Below are 9,472 nucleotides of genomic sequence, written 5' to 3'. Positions count from 1 at the left end.
CTATTATACCATTTTGCAGATGAGCAAACTGGGGCGTAGGTGTTAAGTAACATATACGGTCAAGAAACATATATGCTTAAGTAACATACATGACCGATGTTATTTTTTGCCCAAGGGTCCTTTCCAGCTTCCCGTGGGCGATCTTTCTGAACGGCCAGAGGGCGCGCTGCGCCAACCTCCAGACTAGCCCGCAGTCGGCCACCACAGAAAGGGTTACTGGTCCCCTGCGCGCGTTACGGGCCGGGGATCCGCGGGCCCGCGCTCTGCGCTGACAATACCGCGGGGAGGGGCGGCGAGCGCTACCTCGCCTCCTATTGGCTCACACGCCCCTTCCTGTCACTGCCCGGCTCGGCACCGCCCCCTGGCACCGCCCGCTGCCAGAGCGCAGCCGGAGTGGACGGTTCCAGATGCATGCTAATGAGGGGGCGGCCGCCGCAGCCCATTGGCCCGCTGCGGAGTGTCGGTGAAGTCAGCGCCGAGTCCCAGAAAAACAGAGCGGGGCCAACTGCAGCGTGTAGTGCGAGTGGGGCAGGACGCGCGCTGCCCGCCCGCCCGCCTGGCGACCCGCAAGGTAAGCCCGCGCCAGCCTCCTGCCAGCCGGCTCTCACCCGATCTGTGGCGCCGGCGCCGGGGGCGTGCGCCAGCCCGGCCCCCGCGGGCGGCGCCTTTGTTCCACGCTCGGAGGAGGCGCGTTTAAAGGGCCAGCTGTTGGAAGGACTTGGGGACCCCCTCCCCCAGAGCATCCCCCGTAATCACAGGGAAATCATGGCCCTCCTCGGCCAACCCTCTTTCCTGCCAGTCTTTCAAGGAAAGTTCCCCAGGGTGCGGGGGTTCTGGGAGATTCCAGGGGTTTTTTTGGTGGGTTGGGGGGTACGTGCGATCATGGCCTCTGCCAGGAAAGAACGTCCTCCTGCTTCAGGCTGGCTGCAATATGGGTGGGTGGAGGCGATATCAAAGCCCGGGGGGGTTTGCTCTGTAAAGTGAAACTACCGAGGAGAGGCCCCTCTTCTGCAGCCAGGGAAGAAGGAAGGGAGCGAGCGCCTGGATGGAGGCATCTCAGGTGTTTTCATTCATCAGCATCCTTCTGGAGGGGAAGGCGGCGGGAGGGGCCAAGGACGGCCGGTCTGGCCTAGGACCCACCAGAACGAGTGTGTGTGTGTGTCCGTGTGTGTCCGTCCGAGGACACCGTGTCTGCCCATCTGCCCGTGATCCTTCATCCTCGAGAGTGACTGGCAGCTCATCGCCGAGATGGACTGAAATCAACTCCCTTTTCCTAATTCCCCGGACATCCCCGGCTCTCCCCTCGCTGCTTTTGGACAAGGCTTCCTTGATAAGCGGTAGCCCCATTCAAGATAGAGGCGAAAAGAGGCTTGAAGTCATTATGTTCCTTGCAAGGGGGAATGTGCTGTCGAATTCTGCATCCCCCAGCATCCGCTGTCGTAAGATGGCTTTGAAATTCACTAGTGCATGCTTTCTTAAGGCAGACAGAATTTATTACGCTATTACATTGCTACGTAAAAGCAAAAGGGATCCATCCCACTGAGCGTGGCTCCTTTTATCTAGACCCTGGGTTTTTCTAGCGTGTCCTGGCCGAGCCTTTGGATTTTTGTTTTAAACTGAGCGCTGAGATGCTCCTGTTGTCAGAGAGCCGACCTACTGAAATTGGCTGAATTAATTTCATTGTCAATAGGAGGAAGGTTCACTTACAGACACCATGGAACTAAACGGCATGCCAGGCATCTGACATCGCCCTCACTTGCGCCCTTTTTCCTCTCATAAGCGAAGGGATGGTTTGTCTGTACCCACTCACCTCTGGTTTTTGAGCTCCTCTAGATCCAATTCTGTGTTTTTGGCTTAGTGGTGATCAAAGAGAAGGAGGTTGATTAAGAGGGATGAGCACCACATGGGGACAACAACCTTAAAGACAGAAAATACATACTGGATATTTGGAGACTTCAGATCTAGAGCCTTAAAGAGACATAGGTGAGATAGATGGCTATCTATGAAGTGAGGGGTGTGTGAGTGTTGGCTGTGAGGTGTGTTTTGGCTGTGAGGGAGGGGTGGAGGAGGAGGATGCTGCCAGCAAATTTCTGCCCCACCCTCTTGATGCTGCCTTAAATAGGTCCTTGCCAGCCAAGCTCTAGGGTTGTCTCAGACTCCCACTGTTGGCCAGAGGGAAGGGGGTTGGTCTGTTAGTACCTTTGCCCTGGACACTGTTAGAGTTGATAGTTAGTGAAAGGTTAGTTCTGCAGGGATTGCTGAGAGCTCATTTCTTAGCTGGAGGGCCCTGAGTTGATCTAGCTCTGGTGACTTCCCTGCAGGGTATTAGCAACTGAAAAGAAATGCTTTTTACCCTACAAGGTGAAGAGAAGGGAGGGTATTGTCATCTTCCACTGGATACTTACCTGCTATTGACTTTCTCCTCTTAACTTCATTTAAAAATTCTAGTTGGAGAGTTGCTGTGAACTTTTCAGAAGGAATTGGGCATATTGTGGGGTGGAGTAGGCCTTATGGGAAAGGATGAACAGAAAAATGCTCATTACTGGCAGGACAAAGAACTGTTCAGCTCTCCCCTTTTTTCCCCTCTCCAAAATAGAGTTCAATGTGGGTAACAGAGTCTGGGGTTTTCTTTGTAAAGAATGAATAGTCAGGGTTCAGGAAAGCAAGCTTTTACTAGGCAGCATTAGTAAATCAGCTGGTCATCTAGATTTAGTTCTGGACCTTTCCCTGGACATGGAAATGGATTTGCTGTAGAGGGCACTCATTGGTAATTTAGGATTTATTATTTGTCTATGAAAAAGGAGATGGATGGTCTCAAAAAGCTTTGGTGAAGGACTTCTGGACCAGAGGCAGGACAGCTGGCTTTGATTCTGGCCACCAACCTGCTTTGGCCTTTGGGCTAATAGCGGCTTCTGTCCTCTGAACCTTGGTCCAGAGGAGGGCTTTTGAGCAGACTGTTTTCCGGGGTTCCTGATAGCATTACTGTCCTTAGAATCAAAGATACAGTTTGTGGTGTCATCTTTAGATTCTCTTCTGTTTGCTAAGCTGATGTTAAATCCACAATCTTGCTGAATGGCATGAAAGAAGCATTGTGAGACTCAGACTTCTGTTGGATTAAGACTCACCTTTTTCTTGATTAGTGTGATTCTTGAGGTTTACTGTATGTAAACAATTCAGAGCTAGAACTGGCCAGAGAGAGAGGCACAGACCTTCAGAGTGGGTAGTTGGCTGGGAAGATGGGGGGAGGGGAGGATGATAGAATGCTGGGAGAAGGGAGTTGCTATTATTCATTCTCTTTCTGTGTATGCTTAACTCATGGTTAACTTATGGTCATACAGGGTAACCGTTTAGATATTAGAACCTGAGAATTGGAAGAGACTTCTGTGATTGTCAGATTTATCCTCCTTCCCTGAGTAATTCGATGGGTTGTGAGGTTTGCTGATTTGTCTGAGGTCATGCAGCTAGCAAAATGCAGAGCTGGGGTAGAATCCCAGATGGGTATAGATTCTAGGTTTTGTATTCTAGATGTGTCTTTAAAGCTCCCTCCTCCTCCAACAGAAATGATTCTAAGATGGAGTAAAGTGAAGACGTAGGGGCTGAGGAAGGGAGAAATTGGAGGCTGGAGAAACAGCCTGGGGAGGAGATTGGGGGCAGGTAAGGTGGGGAAGGAGAAAACACAGACACTAAGCTTGGAGGAGAAAGAGTGGAGCTGGAAGGTGGGGGCTCTATCAGCTGTGAAATAGCAGATTTCTGCATCCCTTAGAGTGAAGTTAAGTGTGAAGAGGCTTGGCCTACACAAGTCTGTGAGCATGGGTGAACTCAGAATCCAGACTGGGCCTGGGACTAACTTGGAGTCTCCTTGGGATCTGTCCCTTTGACCCCCAGACTGGAGTGTGGAAGCTGCTTTTTCCCAGGGCCAGCTGAGGCCTTTGGATCCACTGGGGCACGTGGAACTTGAACATGTGGGAAGTCAGGTGTGCTGGTGGTGATGCTAGAGAATGCTGAGGTTGGACCCAGTTTTGCTGAACACCCATTTTTTTTTAATGCAGATACTGAAAAAAGTTTTCCATGGAATTTCTTTTCAACTCGAGCAGCATTTTCTTCTCTGACTTTCCTTGCACTTTGTGTGAGGTAGTGTTTCATGTACTCTTTTTCAGAGGAGATACCTGGAGACGACTGACTTGTTGGATTGTAGCTCATCTGGGGGAGCTTCTGGCCTATGACCTCAGCTAAGTCTCCGAATGTTTCAACGAGCAATCAGACAGTGGTTTACCAGATCAGTAACCATTCAAAGGTGTACTAGGTGATAATACTTTGAAGTCTATAGCCCAAGCCAACAGCTGGCCATGTACAGTAAAATTTACTTGGCTAAATCTGCAGGCCTAGAAAGTGTCTCTGGATTTTAGTGGTTCCTTCTTTTTGCGGAGGGTCAGGCATGTGTGTCTGTCCCTGTACCTCACTGTCTTCCCATCCTTTCCCACGTCTTCCTCTTCTGAACATTTCTTTTTCTCTACTATTGTGTCTTTTTCCTTGTCTTCCTCCCCATCGTTTCTTTACTGCCAAGGATGTAGCTTCGTAGTGTATTTTAATAAATTTATTGTCATTAAAATTTCATGTTCTCTGTTCTTAATTTGAAATCAGCTGAGTTCAGTCTTTTTGAATGTGTGTACATGTATCTTACACACAAAACCAACAAACCAAACCCAATTAAATTGCTTTTTACTTCTGTGTGGTCTTCCGTTGACCCCCCCATTCTCCCTCTTCTGTGGTCAGTAGTGTCTCTTTTTAGAAAAAAATAATTCCCAGCTCACTGTCATGTGGCTATTGTTTTTATAACAGACCAGCTATAACAATGGAAAAAGTTTCCACCCTTGTACTGTGGACACAAGGGACACTCTCTCCCAAGAGATGTGCCCTGTTTCTTGACTTCCTGCCCTGGAAAGCGCATCTGCAGTGTATTCTCTGACAGAGGCCTGCACTGTAAGGGGTTGGGAGTCCTGATGGTGGTGCAGGGGATCTAGCTGCTGATTCGTGTAATGTGTGGAGTAGGGGAGCAGCACTCTTTAGGCCTTGAAAGTGTCTCTGTGAATACTTTAGTCATTCCCCCTGAAAAATTCAGTGCGATGTTTTTTCTTTGTTCCCCCAGGTGGAATTAACCCTCCCACCAGGAGCAGAACTGAGACCCCTTTGGAAAAGAATGGATTGCTTCTCATCTTTCTCATGAGTGTTGGTTAGGAACCAAAGGGTGTCTTGTGGTGACACAGGGAGGGTAGGCTGCCACTGGCAGGTTGCTAGTGTGAAGTCCCGGATACTTTGATGGATGCATGCTATATAGCCCTTTCAACCTTTCTTCTGACTGATTAATTACGGAGAAGATTGAGTTGTGGTGCTCATGGTCCTCGGAAAGTTTAGTATGTAAAGAGGGCTTCTTAAGCAAGATGTTCCCTTGAGTCTCCCATGTTTTTAAAAATTATTTATTTATTTATTTTTAGAGAGGGAAGGGAGGGAGGGAGAGAGAGAGAGAGAGAGAGAGAGAGAGAGAGAGAAACATCAATGTGCAGTTGCTGGGGGCTGTGGCCTGCAACACAGGCATGTGCCCTGACTGGGAATCGAACCTGCGATGCTTTGGTTTGCAGACCACGCTCAATCCACTGAGCTACACCAGCCAGGGCTGAGTCTCACATTTTTATGTTAAAAATTCTCAGGAGTTTTGTGTTCTATAATATGGGCTGCTTTTAGCACAAAAGCATTTACAATGCTTTACTGTTGAGTACAGTTGATGGTCCAGGAAAATGTGTTTCTATTGGGCCTTCACCTGCCCATGTGCACCCTAAAGATGCACAGCAGGTTCGTCCTCCAGCTGGAGAAGCCAGCAGTGGGGCAGGCACCGTGTTGGGTGGTGTTGAGGACCTGCTCCAGCCTTTTCCACTGGCTCTGGCAGACCCACTGAGATCCCAGTCCTTCAGAACTCTTCCCCGTCCCCAAAGACCAGGTTCTCCCCAGCGCCAGAACTTGTCCCCTCACCAGAAGACCTTATTCTCCGTCATCTAGAGGACTCCTCCTTCTCTTTTCAGGCTCCCCTCATATCTAAAAGAGGCTATTCTTCCTGCATTTGCTTTTTAGCAACAGCTGGTTTCCTGTCGGGCTTCTCCGCCAGATTGTGAGATCTGGCAAGGGAGAATCTGTGTTTCATCTTTTAAAATACAATTTTAATTTGTATCGAAGTCATATATATATATATATATATATATATATATATATATATATATATATACATATGAAGTTCTAAAAGTCAAATAACGCTGTCCTCCTCTTCGTCCTGGTGACCCGCTTCCCAGAGTCAGTCACTGAACACAAACGATTTTCTGTTACTGAGGTAACAGATTACCCCACCCTAGTGGCTTAAAACAACAGACCTTTAGTTTATATTACAGTTCTGTAAGTTAATAGTCTGAAGAAAGGGTTTCACTGGGTTAAAATCCAGGTGGTAGCCAGTCTGCATCCTCTTTTGGGAAGAATTTTTCTTGTTTCTTCCAGCTCTCAAGGTCGCCTGCATTCCTTGGCTCATGGCCTTCTTCTTCCACCTTCAAAGCCAGCGGTGGCCAGATGAGCCCTCCCATGGCATCCCTCTGTCCTTCTAACATGGTCACGTCTTCCTCTGACTCCGTTCTTCCACCCTCTTCACTTTTAAGGATCCTTGTGATTATTTCAGGCTTACCTGGATAATCTAGGATGCTTTCCCTGTTTTGATTAGTTGGTCAGCAGCTTTAATTCCCCTTTGCCATGTTTGCAGGTTCAGAGATTTGGATATGGGCACCTTTAAGGGGCTTTTCTGCCTACCACAATCACTTCCAATGTTCTTAGTCGTTTCTCCTTATATTGCTATTGTATTTGTAAGTTACCTGCTTACAATATTGGTTCTTGATTGTTCATTTTAGATGTTAGTTCTTCATGTCCTATTATGGATTAGAGGAGCCCTTATTCCTCTCTTATCACCTCCCTTCTCCACATCCTCCCTGTCCTTCCCGTCATCCCATCACAGTTTCTGGTTACATCGATATTCAGTGCTTACATTAGTTTGATTGTGTAAATTGTGTTCATGGCCTTAGCCATATAATGATATTTTCTGTCTTGTACATTTTTTCTTTGAGTTAATAATTACTTTCTTTTTTCTGTTTATTTAGTTTTCTATGTACATATTACAAATTCCCAGAGTTTCTGATAATGTTTTAAAACATTTCTGTTTTATAACATATGTTTCTTTTAATTTTATTAAGTACTTTTGCCTTAGAGACCTTGCTCCCAGAGGCCTCTATTCTGTGTCACTGACTTCTGGGCCCAGGGATTCCCTCATCTTGTTCTGGGTTGTAACCTGTTTGCTCTTCCTCGATTTATTCCTCCAGGAGTTCCTGAGAGGGTCTGTGGAAACTGATCACTTTGAACTTGCAAGTCTAAAAGCACCTTATTCTACACTCACAATCAGTTCGTGGTTTGATTTGTCTAGAACTTTAGGTTGAAAGCCATTTTTCCTTAGAATTTTGAAAGCACTGCTGTACTGTCTTCTAGCATCCAATAGTGATGTGAAAAATTTGGATGCCATTCTTGATCATGTATGGGTGACCTGCCTTTTTCTTGCTGAAAGTTAGAATCCTATCTCTTTCTCTGTATTTGGAATTTTCTTGCTTTAAAAATTATTGTGCTGCATCCTTGGCATGCTCTTTTAAACTGAAGATTTATATCCTTTAATTTTTGGAAATTCTCTTATGTTTCTCCTTTGACAATTTCCTTTTCTCCATTTTCTGCGTTTGTCTCTAGAACTCATATTAGTTGGGTGTTGGATTTACTGGTTCAAGTTTATAATTTTAAAATCTTTTTTAAATTTTATTTTTGTTTTACTTTTAGAGTGATATCTTCACCTTTATTCTTTTTTTAATTTTTAAAATGTATACTTTCATGGTTTTGCATGAAACATCCTTGCAAGTTTTATTTTCTAGAATTCCCTTTTCTCCAAATACTCACATTTCTGTCTTTTTTCTTTTTAAAATACATCCTGTTCTTATTTCATGGGTCCAATCAGTTCACTTCTAATAGGTTTTTGTTTGTTTTCCTGCATTTTTTTTGCTGTTCCTCACATTGTCTTTGTTCCCTCCAATTCCCTTTTTCTGCTTATTTTGGTTATTGTATCTCCCATTGGAGGCATCCTTCCATGTATGCTGATCACTGACTTGTCCATTTGTATTTTAAGAGTGGACACCAAAATGCTGATAGGGCATCTGTGACAAGGAAGGGGTTGTTGATTTCATCATAGGGTGATCCAGCACAGATTCCCCCGCCTTTTTTTTTCCCCCATTGAGGGCACTTAGATGCCAGTGTCTGTAGATCCTTTCTCTGTGGATGTTGGGTTTTCCTGGAGTTTGCCTGGGGTTAGAATAGGCTGGTTGTTCCCCATTCTGGGAGCCTTGTTCGGGATGTAAGCTGGGTTCTCCCTTCAGTGTGTGTAGACTTTCACTCAGTCCATCTCTTTTCTGAAAGTTGCCTCCCTCTCTCCTTACTTCCCTCAGCTCTGCGTCCCTCCCTCACCTGTGTCTGAATTTAGAGTGTCTAGTGTGAATTGCCTAAACAGTGAACTGCCACCTTCTGCCAGCTAAGGAAGGGGAGTTGCCAGACTGAGCAGATCGCGGAGCAACTCTGGGGTCTGATTGCTCTTTGCACCAACTTTTAGCAGGCTGTCCTCTCTGTAGACCCCCTCCTGCTTCTCACAGTCCTTGGTGCCTCCAGTTCCTGCGCCTTCTCCTGTTTCTGTGGCATAAGTTGTGACTTGTTGAGTGGTTTCTTCCCGCTTGCACTTGGCAGAGCAGGCAAAGCAGAAACCTAAATCAGCTACTGCACCGAGGTCAGCCCTCTGTCTTCCAGAGTTCTGTTGACATGCCTTGTGTCCCGTTGTGTCCTTTCTGCTAAGAAAAAAAAAATCCCTTTCAGTGTGGTTCTAGGAGAGAGCAGAGATAAATATGGCTGTTCAATTCTCTGATTTGACCAGAAGTTTGTTTCATCTCTTTATTCAAGCCCTTAATTGGTGCCTGATATGTAGTATATTCCCAAGAAATGTATATTGAGTGAGTGAATGCGTGTTTTTTAGACGGTATACACATGGTTAGTCATCAGATTTCAAGAGTCTCCAATACACAATCCTAGAAAAATAAGTCCATGGTTTATTCTGAGATAGACATAATACCAGGCAGATCCGGCCACTGTCCCCATGCTATCCAGTAAGAAGCATCAGGAGACAGCTTACAGAGGTGGGCAAAAGTAGGTTTACAGTTGTTCATGGGGGGAAAAAGACATGCAGGTTCTGATTATTACAGCAGCTTTATCAACTCAAAAGAGTGTCACAATGCAACTGTAAACCTACTTTTGCCCACCCCTGGATAGATTGTTGAGCTGGTGAGTGATGAGGCCCAGGTGCTATCTCCAG

The 9,472-nt window shown here is 46.2% G+C and overlaps 1 protein-coding gene across 5 annotated transcripts in view; it reads left to right on the top strand.

The window, feature by feature from the left end:
* The first annotated feature begins 447 nt into the window (after positions 1–447).
* SORBS1 (sorbin and SH3 domain containing 1) overlaps positions 448–9,472 on the top strand; it is a 226,724-nt gene continuing 217,699 nt past the window's right edge. For all 5 annotated transcript variants that reach the window (XM_045853928.1, XM_045853929.1, XM_045853931.1 and 2 more), the window contains exon 1: positions 448–571. The gene's annotated coding sequence lies outside the window, so the exon portion shown is untranslated. The remainder of the gene's footprint in view (positions 572–9,472) is intronic.

The sequence above is a fragment of the Phyllostomus hastatus genome, unplaced genomic scaffold, assembly GCF_019186645.2.
Source record: "Phyllostomus hastatus isolate PE091 unplaced genomic scaffold, TTU_PhHast_1.1 phas_scaffold_1066, whole genome shotgun sequence".
Lineage (NCBI taxonomy): Eukaryota > Metazoa > Chordata > Mammalia > Chiroptera > Phyllostomidae > Phyllostomus > Phyllostomus hastatus.
The sequence above is the reverse complement of the archived record's forward strand: the minus strand, read 5'-3'. Positions and strand labels throughout refer to the sequence as shown.